This window comes from Falco rusticolus, chromosome 3 (assembly GCF_015220075.1).
Source record: "Falco rusticolus isolate bFalRus1 chromosome 3, bFalRus1.pri, whole genome shotgun sequence".
Lineage (NCBI taxonomy): Eukaryota > Metazoa > Chordata > Aves > Falconiformes > Falconidae > Falco > Falco rusticolus.
Genome location: NC_051189.1, coordinates 35,409,393 through 35,431,543, shown reverse-complemented (window position 1 = coordinate 35,431,543; position 22,151 = coordinate 35,409,393). Strand labels below are relative to the sequence as shown.

The 22,151-nt window shown below is 37.6% G+C and overlaps 1 long non-coding RNA gene across 1 annotated transcript in view; it reads left to right on the top strand.

The window, feature by feature from the left end:
* The window catches only part of LOC119144321, a 100,121-nt gene extending 78,503 nt beyond the window's left edge, over positions 1–21,618 (top strand). Inside the window, exons 4-9 of the long non-coding RNA XR_005103057.1 lie at positions 2,652–2,852; positions 4,142–4,259; positions 9,396–9,525; positions 12,573–12,751; positions 16,071–16,239; positions 18,646–21,618. This is a non-coding gene — a long non-coding RNA (uncharacterized LOC119144321). The remainder of the gene's footprint in view (positions 1–2,651; positions 2,853–4,141; positions 4,260–9,395; positions 9,526–12,572; positions 12,752–16,070; positions 16,240–18,645) is intronic.
* Positions 21,619–22,151: the final 533 nt, after the last annotated feature.

The window sequence follows — 22,151 nt, the reverse complement described above, 5'->3', positions numbered from 1 at the left end:
GACTTGTCACCTGTGAAAGATCACTGTTGGCAGGCAGTCAAATAACTGGACCATTACAACAGTATGCAAAATAAAGGCTTACTCAAGCCTGTTCTGGTTGCTGAGGGTGTTTTCTTGATGACTCCCTCAGCCTGACCCTGCATCCTGGATGCTGCTGAAGGGTCCAGCAGGACATGGAAAGTCTATAGATAGCCTTGGTTCCTAATAAGCTTTTGTAAAATAAAACTTGGTAAAGTTTGAGTGACAAAGCAGTGACTCAGGCCTGTACGTAGGTTCTTAGGACCGATCGCAGTGCTCCAGACCAGCTGTGTAACGTGAGTGCCTACAGCAGACCTCAGCAGGTGTGGCACCAGGCTGGTGGTGGCCTGCCTGCCACATCCCAAGTGAAAAGGCAGCTCGCCTGTCAGCAGAACATGTGTGCTGCCAATATGCAAGATATTTTACAGGTGGGGTGGACCTAGCTGTTTCAGAGAGGGTTGCTCCTCTGAAGATGGGGCTGGGTTACTGGACTATCCACAGGAATTGTTGCTACTTTCACTAACTAGTCACCAGGGCAAGAAGAAAAGCTGTGTTGAGATCTCTGCCTCATAAGTCCTCTTCGCTTTTTTGTTTCTGTTCTTCATAAATCCAGCAAGGATTTTTTTAGTTTTGCTTTTCTTTAAATGCTGATACATCTTAATCATATGGAGCCCTGATCCTGCCTCATGTCACTGGAAGCTGCAATAATGTAAATGTAGGTGTTTTTAACAGTATTTCTATTCGCTCGAAGCTAAAACATATCTACAAACCCACATAATATATTGTTTTAAATCAGATTTATGCTACAGGGCTCCGATGTTTTCTAAAGCTTCTAGAAAGCAGATAATTCTATATTTTCTTATATTTAGTAGTCTAATGGGATTTCTTGAGTGTTTGAAGTTCTTGAAGTTCTTGAAGTGTTTGGGTCTGGGATGATTTCTTCAGTAAACACAGACTTTACTTTGGGATTGAAATTAATTTTTTGGAAACTATAATATTAGGACTATGGTATTGACACTGTCAATTAAGATGAGTGGCATCTTTTGCACAGAAATGTAATGAAAAGAATTGCTATGATGTATTTCAAAATTACAGTATGATCACTTCTTTTCATTCTCTATAACCATTACATGGCATATTTTTCCAGAGGTGCTACCTAATTGCGTTGTAATTAAATGTGATTCACAAATGGAACTGAAGACAAAACTGGTAATCAGTGAGTCTTTTCCATTCACAGAATCTCTAAAAAGGTGTGTCTTGTAATTAGTTTACAGATGTTTACTTTAGAACAAGTAAATAAAAATTATAATATTTTTTCTTCTCATCATCTGGCAGAATATTTTAGCATATATTTGAGGGGCATAACAATGGTTTTTGTGGGTGGGACAACAGGCCACTGCCAGAAAACATCAGCATAGCCGTAATAGTAATAACTGTTATTTAGAGGATTAAAAAATACAGCCTTTTACTGAAGATAATGAATAGGACCAGATTTTAAGTCCAGAGACAATATCAAAAGCTTGTTTCTGTTTGTACACACTAAGTATAACTGAAACATCAACTGTTTATTGTTTGTGTTGATTGAGTTTACTTTCCCGTGTAAATGTGAGTAAATACTGCTGGGAAACCAAACACTGCTGTACATAGTATGTTGATTAAAAGGGCACCTTCTCGGGAATATTTACAGGCTTCTGTTGTCTTTCTGCTAGAAGGATTTGACCGTGCTTCTGATTTCACTGGCTATAGTCACTCGACTTTTGGGTAACTGAGCAAAATGGGTTGATTTGTCCCCTGAGGTGTTCCATGCCAAAAATCTGAAGAGGCTCAACCTCTGTGTGCTGTGTACACCAGGCTCTGGTTTTGGCCCATTACTCTGCTCATGTGGTACAAAAGAGAGAGAGGCTGTCTGTCACTGCTGTCTTGGGGATGTCCCTAGCACATGAGAGTGCTCATACACACACACACACACGAACCCAGAGCTGGTGGACTATGGATCTGCCCGCTCCTCCTGCTGGGACCAGTAAAAGGCACACGCTGGCAGATACGATCACATATCATGGTTATAACATGAAGCCTTCTGGCATGCCCTGCTGGCAGAATAATCCGTGGGATTAGGGCACCCATGAAAATAGCTGCTATGTTTCTCTCCCTTTCACCCTGGACCAAAGCCAGACTGAACATCAGTGGGTGGTAGCTAGAGCCTGGCCACTCCTGTCCTCGTGCCTGACAGCAACTAAGTGCAGCAGAGCCTTTTCGGAGAAAAGGAAAACAACTTAGATTTCTTTTTTGTCTTGACTACTGGAAGTATATTTAGCCTAGTCATGCTTAAAGAAGGTAATGATGAGCCATCCTATTTATTTATTGCTTTCTTCTAGAAAATAAATGTTTTCCTTCTGAGTACAGACCCAAGCCCATCCAATTTCTACCCCTCACTCTGCTTCCCTATATTTATCCAACCACACAACCTATTTGAGGCTACAGCCATTTATAGGACTCTTCTTATCTTCCCACACTTTGCAAAGACTGTCTGGAGAAACAAAACAGCTTAAGTAAACTTTGTTTAGGGTGTCTTTTTTTCTTATTCATTTGTTTAAAGGACATTTGGCTGAAATCTAACTTTTGCTTTTTTACAGCTGTTTCTACTCTTTTACTAGCAACAAATCTTTCGTTTTGTGACAAGCTATTTCCAGGACAACCCGTTACGATATGACAGAAAACTACAACTTAAGAGACGAAGAAGGAGAAGAAGCAGATGATATCTTGTAACCCCAGAAATAAATCCTGTTGTCATGAAAAGTATGCCTATTAATAGCTATAAAGATGAAGGAAAACAGGTACGATTTACAATTTTAAAAGGATAGTTGCTAAGGTGAAGATTTTCCTAAGGACTCTGAGCTGCTTTTTGATAGTGATAAGCCACTATCAGTTCTGAAAAATGCCTGGCAATAGGCACTGAAGAAAGAGATACAGCATAGGCAGACAGGGAACACTCTTGAAACTTAATCACATGCAAATTGGAGATTAATAGATTACAACTGACTTCAGTGCACGTGAGGAATATGGTATAAAGCCTTCATGTATCTTCAATTTTAATTCCACAGGAATCTCTTGGTATGAATCATTCTTAAAAAAGGAGAGCTCAAAATTGGGAAGATAGAGCAGAGGAGCTTCGGCTTCTCTGCTAATGAAATCAATAAAACCATTTACAAAGTTGGGGGGTTTGTTACATGCACATTTCCCACTTAGAGGGAGTTAAAAAGTATTCTCAAAGACGAATTGCCCAGCAGGGTCTAGAAGAGATTGCAGGATCTTTGGGGGCCATGACTAAAGTAGGATGTACTGTGCATCCAGCTGCCCGGGCCATGATGGGCTGGAACACTGGTTTGTCCAGGACTGGATGGTCATGTCCCTGCCAAGCACCACATCTCCTTTAATGATAGGTTGTGCATGCCAATCCAGATGTCTGTTTAGGGGCAGAAGTCAAACATGTTGTATTTGCAAGGCATCAGCTTCCTTTATTTTACGATTAACTTACATGGAAGACAGCTGACAGTTGCCAGTTAGAAGTATGGGCTGCAGGTGCGCACAGCACCACATGAACCCTCCTTGATGATATTATCTCTACCATAGATTCATAGTAGTACAGACCTTAAGCCAGAAAGGCCCACGATGATAAATTATCTGTTGTACAGTTTAAAAAAGAATCCTTCACTTCTTTGTGCCCCTCTGCACATCTGTGACATGGTCGTAATCAGAGGGTAAGTTCAACTTGGTATTTTTCAAGGTAATATTTTTTATATCCCCAAATATGGTGAGACAAATTTCTTTCACTTTAATTGCTGTGCATGCTAAATAATTAGTGGGAGGTAGGTAGGTACTTACTCATGATACTAAGAGATTAGTCCTTGGTGCCTAAACCAAGTTCAACCTACTTTGAAAATTTGAATACAATGACTTTGATGAGGGTAGGATTGTTATAGAGACAAGCAAACAGTGCAGACAACATTGATCTGGATACATACTTTTTGTGCAACCTTGTCCATACTGTTTAACATCCTTTTCTTTCCCCCTCCCATTATATCAAATGTTAAAATGAGTGCAAATATTTTTTTTCTTGTATCAGGATGAAAACCATATTTGTGGAGTAGTAGAGCATATGGGCTAGATCCTTAGCTCAGGAAAATAACGGATGTGCCACTGCTGTTTTATGCTAGCTGAACATCTATTTCCTGAGATAGAAGGTATCTATCCATAAAACACTTTATTCATCACTGGTAAATGTATTCAAGGATTTTTCTGCTGCAGTTTTGTCTTCTTCTTCAACCATGATATATAACTAATACTCTAAGTCTGTTTTTCAGTTTTTAAAAATAATTTTCTGCTAGTTCCAGAAATTCAGAATTTATGAATTAAAAACCAGACATATTGTCATAAATAATAAAACCGATTTAGGCTAACTGATCAAAGGGAAAGATTCTTATTTTTACAGTAGCATTTCACACATGATTATCAGTAAATTGTTTTTATATGATTAGAACTATGTCAGTTGTGTGTTCACAAATAAAAGAATTGTAATTATTCTGTCTTTTATACAAAAATGAATGCAATAAAGAGATTATGTACATATTCTTTCATAGCAAGGATAACTAATGAAGTACCAACTGCAGGAGTCTGTCAGCTGGATACAGGATGCAGCATGCATTTTTGTAAACAGTTCATTGGTATGTCAACTGCTAGTCTGACACGGAGAGAACTGAACAGTATTTTCCTCAGAAAACATTATTCCCTTGAATGAAATCCTGGCAAAATCTTATGTGGGAGCTGTATTGGTAGGGAAGAGAGACAACACCTCAAACAGACTACTCACAGGCATTATTTACAGCCAGAAGCTAGTCTAGGAGAAAATTTCTATTGAAAGCTAAAATGATACTGCGGTTATTACAATAGCCATTTCCTTCAGTGTATTAAAAGATAGCTTAAAAGACATCTTTTAAAATACTCTTTCCTTGACAAAGAAATGAGCATGTAGTGTTGCACAGACCTGCATTTTCCTCCATTATTGTAAACAGAAGTGGTAAATATACACAATTATCTTCATATTGCAAGCACAGGTTTAGCATATATGAAGAGCTAAAGAGTTGAAAAATGATATAGCATTTACATCTGTTCGGTAATGACAGGAACGTTAAGAAGGAGACCAATAGGACTCAGTCCTCAGTTGATATAACCTGACAGAGCTTCATTGAAATAAATGGAGCTATTACAATTCATGCCAGTAGAGGAGGTGGTCGGTAAGTGCATCACTTGGAGACTTGAGCTTTTCTAAGATTGCAGTAATTGTAAGTGCTGTGGATATTTTTTTCCCCCAGAACTACATATATATTTATATCTTCTGCAACCCACTTGACATCTTATAATATAAAAAAAAAACCAGGAAAAAAATCTTAAAGCTTTCTAATCTGTCAGTCCTTGAGTCCTTTTTCAGGCAAAGCTCTCAGCACTCAGACTTCAGTGAGCTTTCAGCCTCATTACAAACACACTCCTGTGGAAATGAGCCATTGCTGCACACGTAAGTGTGCACTGCAGCTGGTCACTCCTTCTAGTGGGCTGGACTGGATTTCACTTTCATGATGCAGAAGTGAAATAGTGCACTGAAGTCTGCTAAATACCCTATCGCACGCTACACCTGGTAGGTATGCTTGTAGCAACCTACTGTACGTTAACAGCATAGATTCTCCAAGGAGGCATCTAACTGTATGTAATTCTTAAGTATTCTTGTGTGTCACTTAGAAGTATCTGGATTTCTTTTGATCTTGCCTTTTCTCTTTTCGGAAAAGATGACCACAAAAATGTACCTGGGGCCAAAAAGTTTCACACAGAGTTTTATCGGTGACAACTACCAGTGGCAGGGCATAATGGTCCTGTATGCCAGCATCTCTTGTCTCAGTCAACCATATGCCAATGAATGTTGACCAGTGTAAGGCTGTGTGAGGACAGATTTAAAATAAAAAGCCTATGTGTGTTCCTTACATACTATACATGCTTCTAAAATTCATAGAGCTTCAAAGAATCAAAGTTGTTGAAATCCTGAGTAACGGATTTTGAACACATCCTCATGTATAATGCATACTTCTGATTAGGCTTTTGTGCCTCTGGATGTCACTGTTGTTTTGCAATAATATAAACAATGTTACATGACAAAGCAACAAATGAAAATCTTATAATCGTCACCATCTTATGTTTGGTAAAAAGTACAAAGCTGAATACACTGGCAATCTAAGAGATACCATTGTTTCAGTGTAAGGGATGAACAGCTGAATAGGTAAAATGCTTACATCAGTTTAGGTGAAAAGGAAAAAGCCCTATACATTTTTTGCTAGATGAAAATCAGCTTCTCTACTCTCCCCAAATGCATTCCTTTGGAAGGACTTAATATGGAATATGAGCCTTCGTTGCCCTGATGTGGCCCTGTCAGACTGTGTAAAGGGTTTATTTGGTAAGGTGGTTTATTTGAATAAGATGCAGTGGTGAAATGTGCGAGGAGGAGGTGGGTAAGTGTCAGGGACCATGTGATGCCACTGCTGCTCACGGCTGCTCAGGAGTGGAGTGGAGCTTACTTTTTGCAAGTAAATCTGTTACGCATTTGTTACAAAACTGGAATCAAAAAGAAGGGAAAAAATCATATCTTTCTTCTTTTGCAGTCTCTTGCTCATGAGAAAGTTCTGAAAATATATATAAAATAATGGAGATTTAGTGATTAGGGAGGGTATTTTCAGAGTAATAAATTGCCGCAGTCACCCCACTTATTTACAATAAAATGGGATGTCTGTATGCACTGTGTGCAGAAAGTCTTTCTTGGAAGAAGGAAGTTTTGTCAGAAACTTGTAGGGCTAGTGGGGTATGACAGAGAAATAAATAAGACAGTGTACAATTTTCTAAATGTCTCTGGTATTTAATTTTTACTGACAATTCAATAGATTAGAGAGGCTTTGCTTGAAAGTATCAAATTCTAAACAAAGATGGAAATAGAGGACTTTCATCAAAAAAACAGAACATATTTTATGTTTTAGAATCCTTGAATTTCATTTGATCTCAATCTAAACAGGAAATTTTGCCTGAAGAAGCTCTAGGACTTTGTGATCAGGAAACACACTGGCATCCTGTATTTTGAAGTCAGTAGCCATTGACTTCAGTGTGGATAGGTTTTCTTCTTTACAAGTGAATCTTATGGGATCCCACTCTCAGCCAGTGTCCCTCTGACTTCCATGAGCAATGAATTAAGGTAGCCAAGCTACTTTAGAAGTAGAGTAATGTGTCCAGGTATGTCTGAAGTATTCTCTGCTATTATTCCTCAGCTAGACCACAGCAAATGTATTAAATCATTCATATACTGTAAAGGAGATGCTGCTTTTAGACTGTATCTTCCTTCTCCCAGTAGCAGGGAGCTAATGTCATATTATGCTGTGTGGGTGGGTTTTCATTCTTTTCTGTATTTTAAGCCTGCAGACTAATATCTCACACATTTCTTTTATGGTTTCAAACTGCTCCCATTATGAGCCTGATTAATAAGGCTTTATGAACTAATTAATACGCCTTTATCTATGTGAGCTTTTATCTTTATGTGCCCGAGTGCTACAGTAATTCTATAATATTACAGGAAGCTATTTATTTTCAAATGAGCGGTGTCATCACGACCTTTTACCATGTGGGTAAGTCAGGGTTCTGGCCTGCTCAATACATAGCGGGTAGCTCAGACTGTTCAGTGCCAGCTGTAAATTACAGGCTGATCAGAGGGTGTGATGACCTCTGTTCCTTCATGAGTATGCAGCAGTTCATTGTCCCAAACACAAGTGACAATGGAGTTCTCAAACACCGGGAAGAAGAATGAAACAGTCAGTTGCTAAAGTAGTGATGGCAGCAGGAGCACTGATGAACGTGCTCACCGGCGAGGGAGTGTCTGGGTGCCTGGATGCCCTGATGGTGCCTGTGGCTGGACCTCCTGGACACCCAGGGACATCTCCGGGTCTTCCAGTTACTCTACCCAAGATCCTCTGCAGGGTGTGTTTTGGGAGGTGACAGCGCCAGGCTGGTGGGGGTCTCCATTTCTGATCTGTGGTTCCCCCAAGCCTAGTATCTGCACTCACTGACTGGGCAGCAAATACTGAGAACTCCAAGCGCAAAGGAAGAACGTGCAGATATTTACATTACCGTAGTGTATGAGGCCTCAGTAGAATGTGGGTTAGGCGAAGACACAGCGGGAATTATTTAGAAGTATTTAGTTCCTGATATTGAAACCATCCAGCTTCTCAGGTCTGTATTTCCTTTGAAATGACTGGACCTTGTCAATAGCAAGATGCCACTGCAAATAATTACACTTAAAGGAAATGAGTTGTTTTGATGACAAATTCATCTCTAATAAAGAAACTTAAAGTAAATGCAGTGATTTTGGAAGGTTACTGGAAAAGCTGGGAAAATGGAACTGCATTCTCCTAAGTTTCAGTCCAAAGTCTTATTTTCTGAAAAAAATGTTTTCCATTTAAACATTTTTCCTCCTCTCTCAGTTCAACAGTTCAGCCTTGCATGGCTGGTTTTTTTTTCATGACTTTTTGCTTCATCCACACACATTTGAAAGACTCTGCTACTTTCCAGGCTGCAGTTCAGGTAGTGGTTCTCTAGAAAATCTTTAGCTTGTATTGGCAACTAAGGTAATTTAAAACACCACAATAATATTAATTGGAGAGAATAAATATTACAATTATACTGCTCATATATGAAAAAACCATTTTTTTCCCTCTACTGTAATTTCAAAGTTATGGATAACTTTAAAAAGATCATTATATTTGTTTCATGAGCTGTTTTGATTTTGATTCTTCAAAAGTGCATAGGGTCTGATTTCTTTTAGAGTTAGAACTGATCAGACTTCCATTAATGTTAAAATATCAAGTTCTGGACCATTACACAAAGGGATTAAAAACTGTAGTGTGGGAAAACATTCACAAAAGGATGGAAATGAATTTATGTGGTATTTCTGTGACTATCATACATGCTTTCAAAGGATTTCTATTGTAATTCAAGATTAGTTGAGCATAAGTTAATGGACTCTTAAAGTATTACCCAAAGCTTATTATGATAGACTATAGGAGCCTCTTTTTAAAATGTTTTTTAATAATATCAACTACAAGGTCTCTGAAGACATGGTATTTCTAGGCTTAGTGTTTCTTCATCAAATATTAAAATAGGTCAAACAGTTTTGCTTCAGTTCCTTTTCTGCTCATTCCACCGCTGTAGCATGCATACCAAATGGAGTGTATTATGTAGATTTACCAACTGTTGAGTTCCCTGCTTTGTTTCATTATGTTGTTTATTTTGTAATCTAGACCGAGAGTGGAAGAACTACAATTATATGCTGAGGAAACTTGATATTTGCTAATTCCATAAAGTTAAGGTCATCTTCTGCAAGAATGAGTGAATAAATTACTTGATCAGAATTCAGTTTTGCAGATGCAGGTAAACTGTGATGAAAAGACTGACATGAGAACAGATGACTCAACAAGGTTCATAGTTGCATGATTAAACTACTAATATCTTGTAGTATAAATTACAGTATAACTCTGTGGATCAAATTATGTGTTTTCCAGGGAATATTTGCACTTTTCAATTAGCATTTGGCTCAATTAATGGCCTCAGAATTCTGTTTTTAAGGCCTCATAGTGAAAGACAACCCCCACAATGCAAATCCTCCTGCATTACTTTCCAGCTGAAGAATTTCCCACACCCCTTGTTTTTTTTCTGAGCAGGAACAGCTATGTGTAGCATGTCTGAAGCTTGATCCCATAAATCTGTCATTAAGTTTGTACAAAATTTCACAAACACTCGGCAGGGATCAGACAGAACAGGGCCATATAAACACAGTGAACTATCAATTACAAACTTAGCTTCAGTGAAGTATAAAGGAATGTAACCCTTCAGACCTCTTTTATTTAAAAACTGAAAGTACCAAGTAATGCAAAGAAATGACATGTTTAAGGTGGATGTTTAGAATAGAATTAAAATCTTTTGTTGTTTCAGAAATGGAGATGCATAAATTTTTTACGTAATAGCTGGCATGGAAAACAGATTCTTCAAGCATAAGTTGCAGGGAAGACATGAAAGTGCATCACTTTATAAGCTTATAGTTCATCGATAACATTGTTAAATGAATTTTCATACCTTTTGTTATACAATAGCAAAACGCTACTGTCACTGATTTCATCAAAAGCAAAATCTGGCAGCAGAACTGTTGCCGGGAAATACATAAGGCTAAAGAAGCATTTGGCAAGTTTGGGTTTGATCTTAAGCAATCTAATATTCAGCAACTCAGCAACTTAGGAGGCTGATTTTTTTGGCTTGAAAACTGTTGCAGGGCTTGTATGGAGCAATGTCCTTGATCCAGGAGCAGGATCCACGAAGAGTATGTCAAGTATAGTTTGGAGTCTGCAGACTAAAATTATCCATGAGTCTTTGATTTGATTTTGATGCCAGAGACAATCTTTGCTCTGATATCCATGCCAAAGACTGTCAAGTCCTTGCCAAATGAAAGTAAAATCATGTGTTTCAATGTGCCCCTTTCGACAGCGCTGGTGCATCATTATCTTGGTTTACCTTCTCTTCTGTGTATATGATTCTGTTTCTAGCAATTTGAAATACTTATCATTATGACTTCAAAGATGCCTTACTGTTAATGATATATTTCAAGATGAGTTGCTAGCTGTTCTGATTGAATTTCTCAGGGTATCACTTTGAACAAACTTAGATTTATTGATTTTAGTAGCTTGCCGAGGAATAAACTTCCTGATTATCCTCTTGTCATTCAAATCAGTCTCAGGTTTATTTCCTCTCAAAGCACTGCCAAATAGGGGACAAAATAAAACTCATTGTGTTAATGGTGACTGCGAGCAGCAAAATAAAACAGTCATTCCTTAGGAAAGGGCTTGATCCAACATCCCTGCAAGTTACTGCAATGCGTCTTTTGACTTGCAGAATTTTGGATCATGGTGTAAGCATGCAGACTCAAGCAACTAGCAATGTCTACAACTCCATCTTTTTACTACCTGCCTTGTTACTTCTTGGTTGCAAATTGTGGCCATGATTACATTTCAAGAGCTTTTGTGAAAGTGTTATAGTTTCTCATAGTTGTGAAGTATTTTTCAAATTTCGGGTAGCTCTAAAATAATTAATGATTGTAAGATAGAAAAGTGAATAACCTGAATACTAATAACTGTAACTTTATTTTTTAATCAAATTTTTAATATTAGGAATTTGCAAAACTACTTATGCAAATGAAATTGCCCCATCTCACTGGCTGTAATAATCCTGCTCAATTATGGTACTGCTAAGACATACACATTTATCAAGTTTAAATAAATGTGTGTAATTCTTCAAAGGCTTTGTGTAATTGCTTCTGGATTTGCCATCAGCTGTACTTGTCTTTGTGATTGTATCTGTACTTGGTACGTTTTCATGTTGTAATTGTATGGTAATTGTTTGTGATTGTATCTATGAGGGTTTTATGCAGTAATTTTGAATGGCAATTGTCTGATTGTACCTTTCCTGGAAATTTTAGTGCTACTTTTTCCCAGGATGTACTTGCTAACAAGCAATTTACATAGACCAATATATACTAGACTGAACATTATAAAAATAAAATGGGAGGGCATTTCCACAAAGATAACACTTTATGAATTATAAAAGTGAGTAGTTTAGGTTTTTTATTTAGTGGTCAGCATAATCTGCACATAAGTGCTTCAACATGAGGTTTACACCATGATTAAACTCAGAGAAGGGATGCTGTGAATATGATAGCACTTTATATCACACTTTTTCTCCATTAATTAGTTCTGCATTACCATGTCATGTTTGACTGTGTTAATAGCCTCATAACGCATACACAAGGCTGAGGCTGAGGCCTCTTGCCAAGACTCTGTATGGGCGGGTAGACTAGCAGAGGGAAGACTTACAAAACTTTTCAGAGTATTACCTTTTCCTTTCACTTATCTGGCAGGTTCTATGTATGCATATTATGCAGCCTCACTGCTTAATAAAAAAGTGGAGTATCTACGTAGCGAAGTACTGATTAACAGAGCACTCAGGACTCCACATCAGACTGATCAGGCTGGCCCAAGTCACGTCTTATCATCCTGAGCTTCTTCTGGTACCAGCAGTTTCCCTATATATGTGAAGATAGATGTCAATTTTCCTTGTACAAAGAAAAATGTTGTTGCAAATTCTGCTTCTATTAGCAAATATAGTACAGCCTAAGCGTAGCCTTTACACATTTCTGGTGAGGATTTGGTACATCCTTCAGAAAATGGGGTGATCAGTTTGCAAGTAAAGAACTGAAAACGTGTGGTCCACAGAGATTGTCTCTAAACTATCAGGCTCATCCTAGAAAGCTGTCCTGCAGCTCCTCTTTAGGAGGGATTGGGAATGTCTTTTATGTTTGGATATATTGCTTAGGGAAAATGTATTGCATGGATTTTTGTTTCAATGCACTGATGTTGACTTTTTGGTTTCAGACTACCTAGCTGCAGTGATTCCCAAGGATCTGGGGAAGGATCTGACCATTTTATAAAGGAGGCAGAGACATATGCGCCATGAGGGGACTGAAAGAAGGTTGGGGCTGTGTCACAAGAGCTCTGGAGACCTGTGACTTGCTCTGGGAGAGTGAGGTGGATGGGAAGAAGTGATTGGAGAGGTTAGTGGGTCCCCTTACCATCATCTCTCCAACTCTTTCTAATCCCTGGGCAGCCTCAGCAGCAGTGGGCTGTGCAGGACAGAAGTGTCAATCCTAGTGCTGCCACAGACCTAACGACTCCTGTATCCTCCAACACTGTCAAGGCAAGATGCCCGTCTTCCCTGTCAGTCTTCCAGTCCAGATAGTTGCTTATATTGCCTAGACATAGTATCTACACAGGCTACAGTAAATGGAAAGTTTTAATTCTGGGGCTGATGAAAAAAGAGACTGTAAACAGTACTGAGAAAATGCTTTTTTATTTTTTATTTTTTGGAAGTCAAACTAGAAATTTATCCCCATAAACAAATGGTGTTTGTTGAACCAAAAAGAATGTTTTGGAAACACGAAAAAAACTTTAAAAATCCTACAACAGTCCTGCAATTATTTTAGATTAAACTCAGGTATTTCGCTTGAAATGACTTTATCACATTCAGTTGTTTTGTTTGCAGATTTTAAACCCCTTTACATGACATTTTTCTTTAGCTGAAGTAAATTATGTAATAATTTATTCTAGTTCCAAACAAAGAATTGAAAACTGTCAACACCATAAAATACTGCAAGGCATATTTCTGAAGCAAACTGTTTTCTTTCAGAGATGATGGAATGGTAATGCTTTGATGCTTTTGATCTCTGTCCCACTTTTTATATTCACAAACATTTGCTATACTTGCTTAACAGTTAAAATACTTGTGGTCTTCCTGAAACTCTATTTTGTGGGGCACTGACTGTGAATTGCAAAAGGAAAATTGCCTGGATCTATCTTTTCATTCACAGGATATCTGTATTTACTGTATTCAATCAACATCATAATTTTTCTTGTAAGGTATTAAGACCATGTAGAGCACAGTGATAACAATCATAAATCATGGAGAGGGTATCCAAATGAAGATACTTAATTTAATCATCCAGTGCTGACCAAAGCAAATGTCACTAGCTGATAGGAGTAAAGGTGCATTTTATTTCCTTAGTCATTAGCATGTGTAAGAGAAATGAAAAAGAAATGCTTTCTCATTTTGAAATTGCTGGAGCATTTTCTTGAAATTTTGGATACCTTTTCATTGTTATGCCTTTGTAAAATAAATCATGGGTAAGCTTTCCTTTAGCTTTTGTAAGTTCACAGATGCTAACCTCACAAAATATTACTGCAATAACCCAGATTGGGCCTCCGCATAACAACCTATTCTCTGCACTATGACTTCAGCATGTCTTTGAGAAAGATTCTCAATCTTTATTTAATGACTTTGAGTGACAAGGAAGCTACCACAGCTCTTGGTAAATTATTTCAGTTAGCTGAGGTTATTTACTTTCAGCTAAAAATGAGCACCTCATTTATTTGAATTTGCCCATCCTCAGTCTCCCCTTGGTCATGTTATTCCTTCATCTGTTAGGTGAAAGATCCCTGTGTAGTATTATTTTTTCCTCTTTTTCCTGTGTAGACCTTGAACTACTACATTAAATGCTATTTATTTAAAAATACAAATTCTACAATAACCAGAATCTGTTGCTTGCTACCTGGATGTCTTGAAAAGATAGCCGGTCAAAATGGTAGATTCATACTTTGTTTTTCATATAATTTTACTGCTAATTCTTAATGAAAAATTCTTGCCTCCCTGCATTTTCCCATAAATATAGCATTTGCAATATAATCTATAACCAGAGTAATACAAATTACAATTGAGTTCTTTCCTTTCGCTTGTCTAAATAAACATTGTTATAAGCATCCCGCAAAGTAAGGGGAACTTTTCCTGTTAGGTGTTCCTTCAAATTAGCAATGTATTTTTCAAATGTAGACACTTTAAAAAAGTTTGTATTTCAGCTGTGAGTTAAAAGGTGTAACAGCTGTTTTTTGGATCAGCTAGAAATGTTGCTTCTTAATCCTCTTCTGGGATGACTAAATGTATGCTCAGGTCTGCAACCTGGGATGCTTTCCTGTGTCCCACTGACCCTAAAAGGAGTCTGTGCAGGTTTTAAGGTTGACATCACTGAACATCAGGTGACTCGTACCCTTTCAGAAAAAGCTGATTCCTAGCCTTCTTTGACAAAGCTCTTCTTTCTACAACCCATTTATATTATTAGACCTTCCCTATACTCAGCTTTAGCTCCAAATATTCAGTCAGAAGACTCAAGTGGTAAAAAAGTGAAACTCCATGTTGGATTGTGACAAAAGGTTTGTTATTTCTTTGGTGGAACAGTTTTTTGTAGTGATCCAGCAATAGGTTTTGTACTCCAAAGTTATTACCAGCTAGAACAGTTAGTGAGTGTGCATTTACTCATGTAAGGATAGAAGCACTCAAAAATGTTGTATATCAATATATTGATCAATGTGTAAGCTCCTCTTTGTAAAACCTAGCAAGCAAGTGTACAACTACAACTGAATTAATTTTCAAAATTTTTTTTGTTTACTTGTCTTTGTTTACATGCATTTTCTGCTATACTATTAGCATTTCACTGTAGAGGACTATATGAAAAGTTTATTTGTAAAAAGTTTGCAATGATTGGTAAAAACATGAGGTATGAAATGGTAAAAAAAGAAAAGGGGGGGAATTGTAGAGGAATGAAGCTGGGTTAATTAATATTGATAACATACAGCTGTGGGTTGGCTGATGTAGATAAGGTGCAGGTGTGGCTGGTTCTGTTAAGTGTAAAGACCTTGTTGCAGTCAACTAGTTTGGAGAGTGCTGTGACATTTCACCAGTAGATGATAGATTTTTTACACCTATTTTTTTGGATAAGAGTATTTTTAATGGAAGGAAACCAGAAACCCTTCTATTTACAGAGAACACTTCTTTAAAAATCTATTTTTCTTTTTGTACTTGAACATGGCCTTCCACTTCTATTACATCTTATGAACACAGTGATATAGAAAGGCTTAAGTGCTGTATCTGTGTGTCACCTGAAGTCTTAACACAAGTACTTAATGTTGGAGACAATTAGTTTGATTTGACTGTACTCAATTAAGTAGGCATTACCCGATTAAAAAATTCATGTTCATGAAATAAGATTCAGATAATCACTAGTGCCTTGTTTGTAGCCATTATGTGATATATCAATACTATGTGATAAAGAGCTTTAATGATTTATAACTTTTCACTTCAATTTCTTCTGCCGAAGAAAAACAGCTTGAGAAAGACTGGTAACTCTATTATAACTCAGTAGCTTTGGGGGTTTTCACATTCTTTCTGCTCGTTCCTCTGTGCAATTTCTCACAGGCACTCTAACTAATGATACAATCTTTTACAAGGTAATCAGGTTGAATTGACTTTTTTTTTTTTTCCCCAAGAGAGAAACACAGCTTAAAAGCAGAGCCAGGGCCAGCCACAGTGGATGGGCAGGCATTTTCCTGGGAACCATCCAGCACCAGGAACTTCGGTGTGGGGTGGATGCCAGCCACCCCTTTGCTCCTGTTAACTGTTCCCAGGAGAGCCTTGCTATAAGCCGGTTCCATCTAGGTAAGTTTGGTAGCAAGCATTCTGGATGATTTGTGTTAGAGCATCTCAAGGCTCTTTATACAGCCCTGGAGCCACTAGGAATTTTGAGGCTGTGTGTGAGCATGGTCTGGATGCACAGAATGACAAATTCTAGGCTCATTCCATAAATTCTGGTGTATGAAATATAATTTCACCTGAGCGCTCACATATGGGAGAAAAAAGCTAGTTCATAGTCAGGAGCACTAATTTTAGAATTAGATTTTTTGTTTGCATATTTAGGAACTTGTTTTCCTCATTTTTATGACCGCTAGATTTTGAAAAACTCTCTGAAACCAATGCTCCAAAATAAGTTTCAGGCTTATGGATTATTATTTTTTTAATAAATAATTTTTATTTATTGGTTTATTAACTTTGAGAAATTATGGACTCCTTTTCTGTTTCATCATTGAATGTCAGTGGTAGGGAATTCTCAAAATATTTTTTTTTATAGATTACAATATTTAGATGTTTGATTTTTAACGTTTTTCTTACATGTCTTGATTTCAGGTATGTGAAGTTAAGTAAACCTGCTACGCTCAGCATTTTCTTAATTGGTTGATGCCACTTCATTTGCATAATGTGATGAAAGATTCTCCTTCCCCTTAGAGACTATTCATTCAGTTCTGACATTGCTTGTATTTTTTTAAATAATGACTGGCTATTCATTTTTCACATCTAGTGTTTTTTCTGTGCCTCTGCTTTTTTCCTCAGTGCTGTCTAATGGTAGATGACAAAGGTGGATGGAGGCAAATATCAAAAGATGTCACCAGCCCCAGCCCAAGTTAGATCTACTCATTCAGTGGCCAGAATTCAGCAATAAACCAGCAAAAAAGGGATTTCACTGCAGGCCATTTGTGTTAGCAAATGCGGTACGAGTGAACCATGAATGATGAGCAGGCAAGACCAGATGTGCTGTTTAAATGGATTAGGTGGGCCAGTTAACTATTATCAGGAGTCATTGCAATTCATTTAACTGAACCCGCTCTTTTGGCAGTGATCCCAATAAGCAGGCATTTAATTGTCCAGAATGCCTGTGGTAGATAAACGATTTCAGACTAAATATAATCTACTTCTAATCTGTTCTGTGGTTCCCTTAAGCATAAACCATCCTTACTCTTTTTTCAAAGGTATGAGTAACTTGAAAGCACTGGTTTTACTGCTTTTCTCCTATCTGTGGAGATAGGTGCTGTGGGGTTGCCTGAGAAAGAGCGTGAAGAGTAAAGCAGCGCATAAGGAAAGGTGTGCCACCTTTCCAGGGAAAACTTCAGCACCTAGTCGCAGTAATAAATCAGGCTCTTCAACAGTAAGTCTTGCCTGAATAGAAATGTCTCAGAAGACTCAACCAAAGATGTCAGGATTTGTAGTTCTCCACTATTTAGAATTTCCTCAAACCACTGGGTCTTCTGAAGCTTAGCATCACGATGAATTGGAAACAATACAGACTTCCTACATTTCTCAGATGCCTAGAGTCCAGTGAAAAGAAAGGAATTAAACATTCATGGCTAAGAGACTCTGGAGAGGTTTAAACCTGTGCTTTCTGAATTGTTAATATAATTAACACTGAAGAAGTTAAAACCCCGCAATAGCTCCAAACATCTCAAAGGTGGAACTGTTTCTGGAGTCTTCTGCAGACTTCACGAGATCATTAACCAGTGTTGGTGTGGAGGCTGTATCACTTCGCTGAGGCTTGTAGCCATGCGGTTGGACTATGGGAGCTGTAAGGGGTCAAATGGGGCTCAGAAGAGTAAGCACAAGGAGGGAGACATCAGCGGAATATGGAGGTTCATGTGCTGTTGTGTTGCCTTCTAGGAAAAGAGGATTTAGAGTTTTGGTGCCTATTTCCAGGATCACATCTGTGTTTTGCATCCATCTAGCATTATCAGCAGACCAGAAAGCCTTCTACAGCAGCAGTCTGCATCTGTCCTCTCTGAGCAAGGTGGACTAATCACTTGCTTCCCCTACATGCTAATTGCTGGTGTTACCTAGCCTGTTGTCCAGCAAAATATGCTTTGTTACAGGCTTGAACCTTGTGTGGCCAAGAAAGGAAAAAAATCAGTGTCTCACTTCATGTAAGACATCTCTAATCACTTGCTATGCAAAAGATGTGAGGCTTTAAAAAAAATATTAAGAATAGTAGTTTTACTTCCTTTCAGATCACTAAACCCACAAAATTTTTTTGCTTGAATGAGCATATAAGGGGGTTGCTGTTTTCCATGTGTACTACTTTTGAAGCTTTTATCCCTTCTTTACCTAATAGAGAGTCCTGAAGATGAAATGGAACACCACGTATAGCATTCCGGTCACAAAAATAGCTCATATCCACTGGTTTGAAGGCCTGGGACTCCACAGAAATTTCTACCATGTGAAGTAAATTTCACTCTTTTTCAGGTTATCAGCAAAAGGACTTCTGAAACTTTGCTGTGTACAGATGCCCAAGCCTCCTGTGGTGTCCTGCACTCATAGATCTGTGTGCTTCTTGGAAAGTAGGCAACTTCCAACCTGACAGAAACAGCTTCTCCTTTACACTTCACAGCTGACTGTGCTAAGAAGCCCATGTTCAAAGGGAAAATAAGCATCTGCCTGAAGAGTGTGTATGTGGCTGGTAACAGAAAAAAAGGGAAGAAGAATGTAGGTTAAGAGCTAAGCCAAGTTGAGACTCAATGTGGGCGCTTGGTTTTTGACTGCTGACAGACTGTGCAGATAGAACTTTGTCAAGTAATAAACCTTTCCAAGGAGGCTGTGTCCTAAATATCAGAGTGTTTGCTTGCAATTGTTTGGACACGTTTACTGAGAATAACAAAGAACTTGCTTACTTTAAGTGGCAACAGTAAATTATGTATTATAGATTCATAGAATCATGTATGTTCACTGACACTTGATTACTTTATACTAATTGGTTTAGTAAGTACCAATTATATCCCTAAGTGGTTTTCTGAATGTTAATGTGTCAGCTACATTCCTCATTTTTGTATGTATTTTGTAGTTAGAAAATGAAGCAGTAAGACTTCTCTTTCATACCTGTTAGTCATCATTACATTCTCTAGTAAAATGGTGTTTCAGATGTAAAGATATTTGCAAACATTTAGGCTGAAGTTCTCAACGTTCATGTTAACTGTTCACCCATTATAGGTAGAAGCATATGGAGAAAAACCATAAGATGAAGTTATGAATAGAAAGTGTTTTATACATTGTGTGTGTGTATATATATATATAAAAAATATATAAATAAATAAATAACACCCCCCCAACATTGGCTGACTAATTAATAGAAGTATAAAGGCTTCATAATGACCTTAGCTATTGATACAGCCTAATTCAATTCAGGAGCCATTTAGTTATGCATCGTGTTACTGGTTCCTCAGAATAGAAGTGGTCCCACTGGTATTACTATAGATGTTTGGTTGCCTTTGTATGCTGAAGATTTTTCTGCTGAGGAACAATATTTTGCTGAAACTAAGTCTTGCAGGAATATATCAAATCCAATGAAAATACAGATTGTTTCAACAAGAAATGTAAAACCAGTTTTGAACTGACATTTGGAAATGAAATGACGATCGTAACTTAGTTTTGCATGGAGATTTGCTTCATTTTATATAAAAATGAAGCAAAACAAAACCAATATGTTGTAGCAAAACATTGATATGAAATGGCAATGATCAAGTCTAGACTTCTTATGCCTGTTTTCTGCTTAACTTCAAGTACTAAAATATTCAGCCTCCCCCTTGACTGTTTTGGGAAACACTATGAATGTTTAACATCCACAAACAGCTGAAAAGGAACAGCAATTTGCTGGTGCAAGTAAGTATTGAATACAGATATTTCTGGAAATGTTATGTATGTATTCTACATATGATGGTGCAGATGAGGCTAGCCATAAGTGAACTTGTTTGCACTCCCACAGGAGTCTAGCTGCAGTAGAACTGAACACGGTGTGAATTATTTTATCCTGCTTTCAAACTGCTTGGCTGCTTTTGGCACTCATGCTCATGTATTTATGGCTGGCCTGAGGATGTACACGCTGCATGACAGTATGCAGCACAGCCATATATCCTTATTCAACGTTTAAGCACGGGAGTAGTTGTTACTCTGAGATGTCAGCTGATTATCTCATAGAGAAGCTGTCATGGGGATTGTATGCTGTGGAATTTACATTACTATCTTAAAATACTATGTAATTTCTTTAAGTTAAAGGACACTGCTAGGTTAAATCAACATCACATTTCAAATTGTATGTCTGTCTTCTATTCTTAATGTGTTTTGAATTGACAACTCTGAATTTATTTTCCATTTGAGTTATTCTCTGGCTATCACGGTTTGCTTTTATGCTAAACTCTGGTCCTTCGCCTGTAAATATGTGATTTCTCTTTGCTCCTAAGTGACTGTGTTTTAAATTTCTGAATAAACAGTCAACATAAAAACATATGCTAAGTGTTTGACTGGAAGAATATAATTTCACTTCAAAATCCTCATTTCAGGAAGTCCCACTGCATGTTTGTTTTATTCAAAGAAAATCTGACATTCCAACTCAGTGTAACCGTAGAGTCTCCACTCCATTGTTACTATTAATTTTTGGTATGGTTGGAGCACCTGAGCTACCCATCAGAACTGAGACCCCCATCATACTAGCTGCAAGGACTTTGATAGACTTATTTCTGGCCTGTAAAGAATGCCTGAAAAGAAAAAGTAACCTTCCTTATGTACATGCACACTTCAAGAACATGATATGATACTAAAAGCAAATTTATATTTTGTGGTTCTATCACCTGAGCTGGGGATCTTGCAGAGTATGTATGTATAAACCACAGTGCCATTCAAAGGTATCTGTGAGAGTTTAATGTGCTGTAATATCTCCTTGTATCGTGTAACTTCATTCTAGAGGTGATACAGTTGCATTAGCGTTGTGCTATGGCCAGGTTGATTAGCTGTTCTAGTGCAAAGCTCTTCGAGTCGGCTTGGCTATGTCTATACAGAGCTGCATTGCAGAGTAGACCTAATTTAGGTTGTTGTTGTATTTAGTAAAAAATGTAAGAAAATATTAATTGGGAAAATTTCCATGCTCTATTTGCGACAGAATAGTCTTTAAATTGCTTTATGCCCCTTCTGTGTTAAATAACTCTGACATTTGGAGCTCTACCTGAGCTGAAGTCCAATGACAATTAAGTACAAATACCCTCTCCCTTTCCCTTTTAAAGACACTGTATTTGTGTTTCTTGGGTCTGTGATAACTTAAAACTCATTGCTTGTCACAATGCTTCTTACACTACTTAGAAGTCCTCTCCTGATTTTTCTTTGGCTTTGGTTTGAAGTTGCTAAAGCATGCATCAGTAGAGGAATAATCTCTTTTTCCATTGTTTCCAAAAGGATGTGTAACTGAAAATTGCTGGAACTGAAGGGGAGAAAAATCAATATCCCTAAAGGGAGAAAAAAAAAAAAAAAAAAAAAAAGAGTGCAACAAAGTCTAAAATTAAAATGTACTGAAGCAGATTTGATATAATACATAGCAAACTTGAGCTAAATGGACTGTTGCCAAAACTGGGTATTACTTTCTTTAAGGAGAATCTGTTTTGAATTCTATGATCAAGCTGGCAAAAACATAACTCATCATAATGTTAAAAGTAATAACAAGCTTGGTGCAACATAGCGGTGCAGCACCTGGTGATGCCTACTAACATATTCTTATCAGATAAATGGTCTGTTTTGTAAACTGGGCATTAAATATGTACTTGCAAAACCTAAGGTTTGTGATGAGTCCTGCTATTCATTGTCTTTATGACCTTGGGTGTGTCGCTCCTTGGCTGCTTTTCCTACCTGTTTTTATGTCTTGGTTATGTAGGTAGTAAACTCATTAGAACAGTGCCTAGCTTTTATTTTCCAGCAAGCTAAGTAAGATCCTT